General features: G+C 34.5%; 1 long non-coding RNA gene across 1 annotated transcript in view; it reads right to left on the reverse strand.

Annotated features, from left to right (window-relative positions):
• LOC106884294 (uncharacterized) overlaps positions 1-12,500 on the reverse strand; it is a 39,172-nt gene continuing 26,672 nt past the window's right edge. The window contains exons 3-4 of the long non-coding RNA XR_001411227.3: positions 2,425-2,916; positions 1-658 (exon numbers count right to left, since the gene is read on the reverse strand). This is a non-coding gene — a long non-coding RNA (uncharacterized LOC106884294). The remainder of the gene's footprint in view (positions 659-2,424; positions 2,917-12,500) is intronic.

The following is a 12,500-nucleotide window of genomic DNA, read 5'->3' on the forward strand; positions in this document are numbered from 1 at the left end:
TGAAAGAATGTTGAAATATTTATTTTGAATGGTAAATCTTGAAAACATCAATAAAATAACCTTTAATTATTATTTCCACCAATGAAAATGCGTATAATATGATTAAATGATAACATAATGTTCATATATTTTCCAATAGTTAAATTTCGAACAATTAACACGTACATATGTACAAATATTAGCATATACACGCGTATTGCCATCATCGTCGTTTCTGTTGTGGTTTAGAAATTTACATCTTCAATGAAAGTATAAATTTAGATCTTCAATGGCTATATACTGTTTCCTATAAACGTTTTCTATACTCTTTCATACATCGTGTCTGTCGAGTCAATTTCTTTCTTTTATCTGATATCATTTTAGATTCGTTATTTTTTTTATCAGCGATTTCTAATCGTTCATCTCTTCTCAAATTTATCTGCTTTCAATTCATCATTTTTAGGCAAAATTATCCAATCAATATATTCATCGATAATACCCCATTCTGGTAGAAAACATAAAACTGTGCAATAATGGTAAATTTTAACAAGTTTTTCCTAATATACAGCTCACAGAATTAATGGCATAATGGCCGACATGCGTATAATTAATAGAAAGATGTCCGGCATGCGAGTTACATCTTCTGGAGAAGCATCCGCTTTTTATCTGAATATGATTTCTACAAAGAGACCAAAAAATGCATCGTGTTAGAAATTGACAAAAACCTCAGAAATAAATAAGGAAAACAGAAGTATAAAGAAAATAGTAAGCAAAACATATTCATAAATTTCGAAATAGTTTATATGAAGCGATGGACAAATCCGTCACTACACAAGACACGTTGACACTACTAAACCACAACTGGTCGAGTTTAGACAATGTTTTTCGACTGTTGATTTCTCGCCAACGGTCGCAGGTCCTATATACGATTCTAATGCCTGTCAAACTGGCGGGTTTCCTACACCAAGTTTCACAAACTGTAATTTGTTCTGCAAACGAAGAGAAAACTCAAGACAAAACGTTTTATGTCTTGTCCAGGACTGCTTATTGAGTATTCGCAGCTATCCTGTGTATTTACAGACCATTTCCCTATCGACAAACTAGAGACCCGACGGGTGGGTGTTATCACCACCACTGCATGCACTGGACAATCGTGTCTCTTCCCATCTGCTGGTAATCTTCGTCCATATCGACAACCTATGACGCCGTTATCGTATCATTTATAAAGTATCCAAACCTTTTCATACACAATCATTTCCCACAGTTACACACACACACACACACACAAACTCACACACAAACTCACACACAAACACACTCCCTCACAAGCAAACAAAGCTTACATAACATTATTCACATATTTCATTTGGCACCTCTACTTCAAGCATTCTGATCAGTATATATTTACTATTTTTAAATCCCGCAACGAGAAATATTCAGCAACAGTACCTTGGAGTAAAGTTTTTTGCCAACATAACACGGCAATCCTGGTTTAGGATGAATGTTGCTCTAATTTAGCCCCAGGAGACATCGTCTCTAGTTGAACAATTATTCTGTGCTGATGAAGGGAAAAAAAACCTGAAATCGCAATACACAGATATTGTTTGGAGCTGAGTGGAGGTGCTAGATTCCCTTGTTCGAAGATATAAGGACACAGATCGTGTCGTATAGCCAGCTGAAGACGATGTCTCCTGGGGCTAAATTACAGTAATATTCGTCCTAAACCAGGACTGCCATGTTATGTTGGCAAACAGTCTTTACTCCAGTGTATATTTGTTTCGCGAGTAATTACCTCCTGAATGACATTATCATAAATTGTGAGTCACAACCTTACAATATCGCACAATCTCACAACTGCAAACCTGGAAGAAATGAAGATCAAGTGTATCAAAGTTGTGAATATTTATGCCACCCGGTATTGTTCAAAGTCAGTTGACTAGAGTAATCTGTGTTACATCCCTGGTTATCCCATGTCAAATTCAAAGCTGGTCATTGTTGTACATGGATTATGAAACAACTGCGTAATATATTACTTAAATTTACAAATATATTTGATTAGCTTACACACTGTACATATAATTAATTAGATGTCGTACAGCTAGTAACCTAGTATTAATGGTTACATTATATATGAAGCTTTCATGCTTTCACTAAAGCAAATGTATCCATTATCTGTCAAGAGTTATGGTATTTTGGAAGTATTTTTCAATACTGGGTATTAACACGTTATTAATTTGTTGTTGAATCATTGAGATTGTGAAGTATGTCAGAATTAATTCCAGCTTCTTGGAGAACAGTTCCCAACCGGTAACAGAAAACACAGTTGTTCATATAATCTGTAATACAATTTTAAAATTTGGGAAATCATGTTCTCCAAAGGAAATAGAATCGTTAGTAAATTTGTTGTGAAATATGTTTCAAAGAAATCAGTCTGTTCTAACTTACCAACATTGGATAGAATTTAATTTCTTTGTACAATTCTAATCCTTCAATAAAAAATGTTTTCGTTTTAAGTCAACATTTTCTTGTAAATTTCTTCAAAATCTTCAGCAAATAATTTTGCACATCTAGTATATATCTAAAGTGTGGATCTAAATCTCGTCAGTGAGGAAATCTTCCGGTTATTTCTGTAATCTAGCGATCAATATCATCATCGTTCGTGATGCAACAAATTTCCTGTTCAGCAGTCAATTCTGAATCTTCTGCATTTTCTCTGTGCACTCCATTACATCATATTTCCTTCTTTGAGTGGTCAATCCCCATGTTACATTTTGATTGTTTCCCGCTTTAAGTGCTGCTTGACAGAACATTTCATATGATTCTGACAATTTCTCTTTCGAAGTATGAACACCAGCAGCAGCAGCAGCTTCTCTAATTTTCATTTACGTCTCTACAAGATGTTTCTGCTTTCCATCGGTGGACGTTAAAACAAAATTTCTACAAAAATGCAATGTAAAGAAAATTCATGTAAGAATGCGTCACAAAATATCAATAGCACACTTTTTGTTTCATTCTCTTAATTATTCTAGCAGTCCAACCAATTCATCTCGTTCCCATGTACAGCGTTTGCTACCCCATCTCTTTCATTCCACAGTATATGTGATTCATGCTTGACAAATTCATAAACACCCAGCAATTTGTTCTAAACAGTTGCTGAATGAAAAAAAAAAAAGAAATTATAAATGTCTTCAGTAATATAAAAAAAGAAATTTGCCTGTTTCCCGACTTGTTCTATGAAGACATGCTAAGTTCAAACTCTGGTTGTCACAGTCTATAAACACTGCTTTAAGACATTTTGTTAAAATTTTTTGCTGAACACTTGGCTGACGATCCGGCATGACAGCGGCATTATTATAACAATGTAAACAGCATCCACTCAATAATATTCTATCTACTTCCAATTTTGTGGATATCATTTTATCAATACTGGCAGAAACTTTTCTCTTCTCCAGTGGAAAGTCAATAAATGACTCTTTGAGTTTCACATTCTTCTGTCTTAAAGCAAATGTCAGCAAACCGAACCATATGCAACAATTGCTCACGATAAGCTAAATCAGGTGTGGAATGTAATAAAATACCATCGTAGTAGAATCTCTAATATTATTTTTTGTTCGTCCGTCGTTGTCGACGATGACCAAAGACATCACAGGGCAGCAGAAGAGGACGGGGCATGGCGTATCCAGTTGTGGCCAACCAATCCGATGCCTGCTCGGAAGTGAAGGCAAAGGAGTTCGCTCTGAACTTGCGCATATATATACTCTTACTCTTTTTCTTGTTTCTGTCATTTGACTGCGGCCATGCGGGAGCACCGCCTTTAGTCGAGCAAATCGACCCCAGGACATATACTTCGTAAGCCTAGTACTTATTCTATTGGTCTCTTTTGTCGAACCGCTAAGTTACGGGGACCTAAACACACCAGCATTGGTTGTCAAGCGATGTTTGGGGGGAAATACAGAGACACAAACATATACACACACACACACATATATATACATATATACGACGGGCTTCTTTCAGTTTCCGTCTACCAAATCCACTCACAAGGCTTTGGTCGGCCCGAGGCTATAGTAGAAGACACTTGCCCAAGGTGCCAAGCAGTGGGACTGAACCCGGAACCATGTGATTGGTAAGCAAGCTACTTACCACACAACCATTCCTGCGCCTATATCAGTTACGTTCTTAAAACAAAGTTTATATTGTAATATATACAGGTTTTCTTTGAACAATTATCATTTTTCTTTCAACTAAATTTCCAATTGACAAACTGTCTTTTCGGAGGAAGAATACAATTCGAAGTACTTTCTCTTTTAGTGAGAATATTCTAATGCCTTCTACCAATCAATCTCGTCTTGCCTTTTAGTAACGTTTGCACAGAACGTGAACTCGAACAAAAATCTATCTGATATCCACAATTTCTTCCGTTACTTACAAATTTGTGTACAAATTTGCTCCCTTTTCTCCAGCTTCCTTATTTAGTGACGGGTGGGTCACCCCCATCCGTCAATGTCTTACATACTTTCTTTTAACAATACACCATTATGATGTAGAATTAAATGTTTCTCTATTTGTGTAAAAAGACATGGATAATCTCTTATCAACAGTGACAGAGGTAGGTTAAACGTAGAGAAAAAGTCACCATTATAAGGTGAATGGGTCACCTTCTTCTATAAGATATACGGTGACGCCATGTTGTATATTCATTCTTATGTATTCTTCAAATCATAAAATCACGCAACAAAATGTTAAAGTCTTACAATAAAAAAAAACTACGATCAAAATACAACTGAAACCTCGATCTTTGTTCGAATTCGGAAAACAATAATCTTGTCCACAGATGTGGGTTGCTGTTGAGAAGGTTTATGTGTTATTTATTGTCCAATGTATAGAAGGAAAGTTATAGACTTTGGCTGATCTGATTAACATGTTGTTTTTTTCATTCTCGCAGAATTTCAGATTTCCATAGGTGCTACTTAAACATGTGTGTTTGTGCACAGTTATATGCAAGTATAATTATTGGTTTCATATTTTAGCACAAGGCCAACAATTTCAGCCGTATGTGGGCGTGCATTGTCGTTCAACAATAATTCTTGATTTGAGAATAGACCACGGCGTTTAGTTCGAAAGGAAAAGAAACCTGGAGCAATCAAGGTCAAATTTCGGTTATGTAACTACAAGAGTACCGCCTGTTAGAAGGTGGCCAACCGAAAGAATAGGCGAATGTGCGGATACTTTTGACTTAACCTCGTATATTATTATACACATAAGCGCGCGCGTGTATATGTGTTTATTTAACATGAACATATATAAGTGTGTGTGTGTGTATATATATATATATATATATATATATATATATATATAACTAGTGTGTGTGTCTGTGCGTGTGTCTGAGTGCGTGTGTATGTAGAAGTGCGTAATAAGTCTAATCGTTCCTTAATGGTTATAAATCGATTAAGCTACGTATTACATTAAATAAATTATATATTTCATATATATATATAATATTTTATGAAATAAGTTACATAACGATATTGTGTGCGAAGAATGTAGAAACCTGGTAGAACAAGGAGCAACGTGGAGATACATAGATTCAACGTTTGAAGTGGTTATATTCCTCTGTTTCGTCTATTTCTTCGTCTTCATCCCAGTATTGCCCGACACAAGTTTACCATCAAAATGCCTTGTGGCTTGTTAAATTAAGGAGAGAATTTTCTTTAATTGGCCCCTCATTTCATAGCATAAATATGCACTGGATTATGAATGTCAATCTGTTATAAATGCATATCTCATATATGTAAATATATATGTGTGTATGTGTGTGTGTCTGTGTTTGTTTGTGCGTACATATATGTATATATATATATATATATTATATATATTAATAAATTATAGGGTAGCAAAAAAATTTTAGAAATTTTATTTACCACCAGTGGTCTAGCGAGAGTAAAAAAAAACAGTCAATAGACTATGTATTATTCATTTAAAATGCAGAGATACCTATAATAGGACATCTACTCGCTAGAAATAGCAGCAAAAGACTACATACCACAAAAATTAGGGATAATTTCGAAAGGAAATGAAAAATAAAAACTTTTACCAATCTATATTCTGTACCATGGTTTCAAGTCAATTTTAGTAAGATAAAAAATATTTATATCTTACAAGGTCGGACTATCATCATATATAAATACATAGCTATTGTTTGAAGTCTTAATGTGTGTATACCAATGTGTGTGTTTGTGTGCCTTTAAATGATAAATTCATGTACAAATATGTACAAATATGTATATATATTTACATATGCATGTGTGTGTGTGTGTGTGTGTGTGTGTGTGTGTGTGTGTGTGTGTGTGTGTGTGTGTGTGTGTGTGTTTGTATGTGTGTCAAGTGGTGTACGGACTGATGGATGGATGGATGGATGGATGGATGGATGGATGGATGGATGGATGGATGGATTTGTGAAAGTATATACGAAAGATGCAATCTCTTGATAGGATTGCTCTCTAGATGTCTATCGGTTAGTATATCTAAGTAACGAAAGATCTATCGAGACTTCATTCCATTATCCCATGCATTGATACATGTTCGCATATGATTGCATATATTAACCTTCATCTATCAAACACTACAGCGACAAGTCCACATAACTTTCTATGAATCGATAAGTATTATATAAATACATACATAATTACACAACCATATATATCTATCCAACTATTTATCTATCTATCTATCTATCTAGCTAGCTAGCTAGCTTTCTATCTATCTATTTATCTACTTATCTATCTATCTATCTATCTTTCTTTCGATATATATATATATATATATATATATATATATATATATATATATATATATATATATATATATATATATATCGCTATCTTTGTATCTCTCTATTATTTATCTATCTATAACAATAAGATGGAAAATTGTTTGGTTCGTTGTTCCGGGACTTTTCCGAAGTCATGCGTAACGTTTTGGAAGCAGGGCTGCGTAGTTCGTTTCGTTCGGAGGTCAATTGCCCAATTTAACAATGAGATTAATGTAACAAATGCTGAAAGCAGTAGATTGTCGTTTAAGTTTATCTTCCATTTTATTGTTAATTGTTGAAATTGGACATGTCCGTTCCAAAGCGTTATGACAATATAGAGAACATAGAATCAAAGCTGTAGCCTGGTTCTGTGAGTGAACGTTGCACTGGCCTAGTAATTTAGTTGAATAGTTTCTGTGATGGCGTTGAGATAAAAGAGAGATTCAGTGAGGAGGGTGATTGAGAAAGTAAATGAATATGAGTGCCCTCTGCTATTTATTCTCTTGTACCATGGTGAACTTGTGAGTACATTGAGTCATTCAGTTGTACCATGTACTCGAAAGTGTCATAATGTACTTGTGAGTTAGTAGTTGTCCGACCATAGGTTGTTGCAGAAGCTTCTTACTGACCAGTGACTGTCTAACCCTGTCTGACAATGGCTCTCCGACATTGTTCTCTCTCTCTCCCCGTATGCGTCTGTCTTCTCCACATGCGGTCTGTCCCCATCGAGTTGTTTTCTACCATCTTTATAAACGGATTTGTCTAATCAACCCTTGAATGATTTTTCCATCAACAATTTCGGATTCGCGAGAATTTTTACTGACCTCCATTGAAGAAGACGATGTTTTGTTGCTGTTTGGTTAGATTATTGCGGACTTCGTCATATCCACAAGATGGTCTGACAAGATTTCACATATTCTAAGCTGTTCGCTAAATTCTTCTAACTGAACAAACAAAAAACTGCAGATTAGATTTTAAGTAGTGACCTGTTACATATCTATCAACTTGTCTGGTTGGCTGTCTCCCTGTCTACCTGTCTGCCTGTCTGTATGTATGTATGCCGAAAAATGGCCTGTCACTCAATGACAGTTTGGAAAATGTGAAAAAAGTTTTTACGAACTGTGGTTGCAAAATATCTCTGATTCGGATTAGATAAACGTGGAGATATAGGAGAATTTAATGACGGTGGCAGAAGTTTGTTTACAATATTTTTAATCTCTCTTATGGCAGATTTTGGCCAATTCTCAAAGTTTTTGAGACGATGGATTAATAGCACGAAAGCAGACCATTTTTTATAAAACAAGATTTTTGTTGCCAAAAGTTATTTTTGCTACAAATTTGTTCAAGTTGGGGCGAGTTTCGTCCTAGTATTTTATTACTGTTATATGGCCGATAGAAGAGTAACCACGGTCTTTGATATAGCACTGAAGTAGTTCATGCTTTAGATGCAAAGTCGAAATCGAATTGAAAAGAGAAGAGTTCTTACGTCATCATAAATAGAATTTAGTGATGCTGTACTGTGTGCGTTGGTATGGTTGATATTAGTAGGCAAGTGGTGTGAGTTATATTTTTCAATCCAGACTTAAGAACGCTACGTTGGTTAGTAAAAGATGTTTCACCTATTTACAACTGGATAGAAAAACCAGTTGCTGATTTAGGTCGGGTGAGTCGCCATCGTTTTAGAAGAAAACGTTCAAAGAGAAATTTTTAACGGGTCCCCTTCGCTGACATTGATGGCATCGTATATATAGATTCCTGAACAGTTCCTGAGAAACGCAAAGCCAAGACCGCCCTGCCTGACGAAGCTGCATCAACAGACATGTCAGTTCCTACGAACAGAACAGGAATGCAGGGGCGCAAAGAAAACGTGAGCTGCGCAAGTCCAGAGCCAACTTTTTGCTTTAGTCGCAGCAGGCCACCAGTGCCCGGCCTGTAGCAGGGCCTTCAAAGCACATACTCACACACACACACCTGCGCGCGCACGTGCGTGTGCGTGTGTCTCAGCGTACGTGTGCGCAAGATTTCATAGTGGTACGATTCTGAATGTCTTGTAGAGAAGTAGCCGTCATGCTTAAAGCAATAAGAGTAGAAAAATGACGTTGAAAACAAATTTGAAATGATTCTACACAGTTAGCCATAACTTTTCTGTCTCTAATCGTTGATTAAATTTTGGTAAGGATTGGTCAGATAAGCTCCCATGTACAAATTAGGAAATGACTTCATACAAAAAAAATACAAAAAAATGTATTTCAAGCAGGGAAAATACTAAGAATTCTTGCAGTTTTATTATTATTATTATTATTATTATTATTATTATTATTATTATTATTATTATTATTATCATTACTACTACTACTACTACTACTACTACTACTACTACTACTACTACTACTACTGTTATTATTGTTATTATTATTATTATCATTATCATTATTACCGTCATCATCATCATCATCATCATCATTATTATTATTATTATTATTATTATTATTATTATTATTATTATTATTATTATTATCATTATTATCATTATTATTATCATCATCATTATCATCATCATCATCATCATCATCATCATCATCATCATCATCATCATTATTATTATTATTATTATTATTACTATTATTACTATTATCATTATTAACGTATGTGTATATAGGTATATATACATAAATATATAGGTGTATATGCGTAAACACGTATGCGTGAATGTGTGTATATTATATGCTAGTCGCACAGGGGCAGCATATAGTTTTCTAACCCCGGATTCGCTCAGAGTAGAAACGTTCAGGCGAAAATGAATTAGCGATATTATATGACCGTCCAATCAATGTTTGTGCATTGGATAACAACTGAAGTCCTAACGGGAATAACCTTTGGTATAAACAGTAATTTAATCAGGAAGTTTTGTCCTCATCTTCAATCTCATTCCTGCCATACACACACACACACACACACACACACACATACACACATATACACACACACACACACACACACATATATACATATTTATATATATATGATTTATATATCTGTGTATATATATACATATATATATATATATATATATATATATATATATATATATACATACAGATGTATCTGTATATATATATATATATATATATATATATATATATATATATATATATATATATATATATATATATATATAGAAATACACACACACACATCTGTATATATATATACATATATATATACATATATATATACAGATGTGTGTGTGTGTGTGTGTGTGTGTGTGTGTGTGTGTGTGTGTGTGTGTGTCTGCGAGTGTCCTAGTTGTCTGGTTTCTATGTATGCGTCGTGTTTCCATCCTAAGACTACCTGATCGAATATTTGTTTATGTCTATCTGCACGTATACATATTGTAGCAACAGATATAAAAAGAAAAAAAAGAAAAAGGAAAAGAAGTTTCAAGATAATCGTTACTCGCTGTTTCGTTTACTATTTTCCTCTCTTATTTTCGTGATGAAGAGCAGTAAAGTGGAAACTGGGAGAAACGATGACGTAATATCTGTTACGTGAATTCTTTAGTCTACGTTTTATATCGAGTAACTGATACACTTTTTCCAAATGTGCTCGTTTGCGCACATGCACACACACACACACACACACACACACACACACACACACACACACACACACACATATGCATGGATCTCTTTCTAAATAACACACCAGTTTTTGAGAAATTCTTGATCCTCGTGATTATCTCCCCTGTTCTAGTGGATCTGATAATTGCCATTTGATAATTATGACACAACCTCTACAAGTGGAGATTATTTTAATTAACCAAGAAATTACCTTTATAGTATTTTACATACACGTGGATGTACTTACATACATACATACATACAAACTTATAAATGCAGTAATCTGTGTTTCCTATAAACTTATATAAAAATTATCAAACATTAATTGAAACGCTATCAATAAATTTCATTAAAGTTAAACAATTATTTTTACAAGGAAGATGTATATATATGTGTGTGTGTGTGTGTGTGTGTGTGTGTGTGTGTATGTATATATATATATATATATGTATATATGTATGTATGTATGTACGTATGTATGTATATATACATACATACATTTATATATTCATATTTATATTTATATAGAAACATTTCTTAGTTTGTCACATTATATTGGACATGTGCTGCCCCAACTGCAATAGACTGTTGTATTGCTGAATCACTGGGATGTGTTCTTAGGCCAAGAAAGCCATCTTGCGCGCAATTAATACGATATGACATAAAGCTGCCCAACTGACAGCAACACTCTTGCCCAACCGATTGACGATTAAAATGTTGCAACATATCCAATGGGTACAATAATATCGTATTCAACTAGCGAGAAATTAGATATTTTCGTATTTTCTCCTGTATTAAAGCTAGCTGAGCTGTGAGAACATTTTGGCTATTTCTCACATCGAGGCTTGTTCATTAATAACTGTTTGTAAGTTTTCTCTTTTCCTCTTTTTCTTCTATCATAATAATAGTGTTTTAATTAATTCTCTTGTCTCGCGAATATGAACGTGTTAAACATTACAGCCAAATGTTGGGGAATTTTATCATTTTTTAATGTCGTACTGCTGTTCATTATTTGGGGTTCCCTACCCCCAGCCCACCTTTTTGTGGCGTTTGGTCTATTTCTTCAACTGACATGGCTTCCTACGATTGTTCAAATGTTACGACAGTCATTGGTTCGAACACTGATTCCGAGGGATCCTTTTCCTGGCTATACATCTCCAAATCATTTTCATTCTTTTGCTGTTTCTCTGTTCTACTAAACTACATCTACAGTTCTATATTTAAGAGATGAGGAATTACGCCCGTGGGCATATGGCATAGTGCTTAAGAGTGCAGACTACTAACCTCAAGACTCCGAGTTCGATTCCAATCAGAGACCTGAATAATAATAATAATAATAATAATAATAATAATAATAATAACATCGAAAAATACCTTAGGAATGAGAACCCAGGTTCGAAATTTCCCCAAGACACCTGATGAAGGCTGGAGGGTATATCAGCCGGAACGTTGTGTTAACAACAAACAGGACGAGGACAAATATCCGTCAAACGTAAATAATATAAATAATGTAAACTACGTCTTGTTAAAATCGTTTTGCTCTGGAATCGAATTCTTTGTTTTCTGCGAAAAGTGGTCATGTTTTACAGCGCCGAATTCTTTGCAATTTTACAAGAATTTAATGCCCCAATACATTCTTTTATTTCCGTCTCTTCTTTCTTCTTTCTGTTTCTTTTTCGTTAAAAATTTCATTAAGAATTCACAGACAATGGCTCTTGCTTTGTATCTTTGCTTTGATCGGGTTTTGATGTTCCTGTAAAAGAATATGTGAGGTTGTTCCTGGTTTCCAAGTTACTACTGTAGCTGTTGCGAAGAGAATTTGATTTATCCTCATGCTACCGACTTTTCATGTCGCTTTCACGATTGCGCTATTACTGCTGCTACTTCAACGTTCAATTTTCTCGTTTGGAGAGTCTTTCGTTGTCCATACAAACATCTTCTATTGATCTTAGTTCTTGCATTATTTCTGTCGTTAGGTTATTGTCATTCTTAAATATCCCATCTTCAGAATGGTCTATTCTTAAATCTTTTTGACATTTCTGCCTTAGTTATATTTTCGTTTGTCTTGTCCTGGATACGATTTTCTGATC

This window comes from Octopus bimaculoides, chromosome 13, assembly GCF_046866305.1.
Source record: "Octopus bimaculoides isolate indiv1 chromosome 13, ASM4686630v1, whole genome shotgun sequence".
In the NCBI taxonomy this organism is placed as follows: Eukaryota; Metazoa; Mollusca; class Cephalopoda; order Octopoda; family Octopodidae; genus Octopus; species Octopus bimaculoides.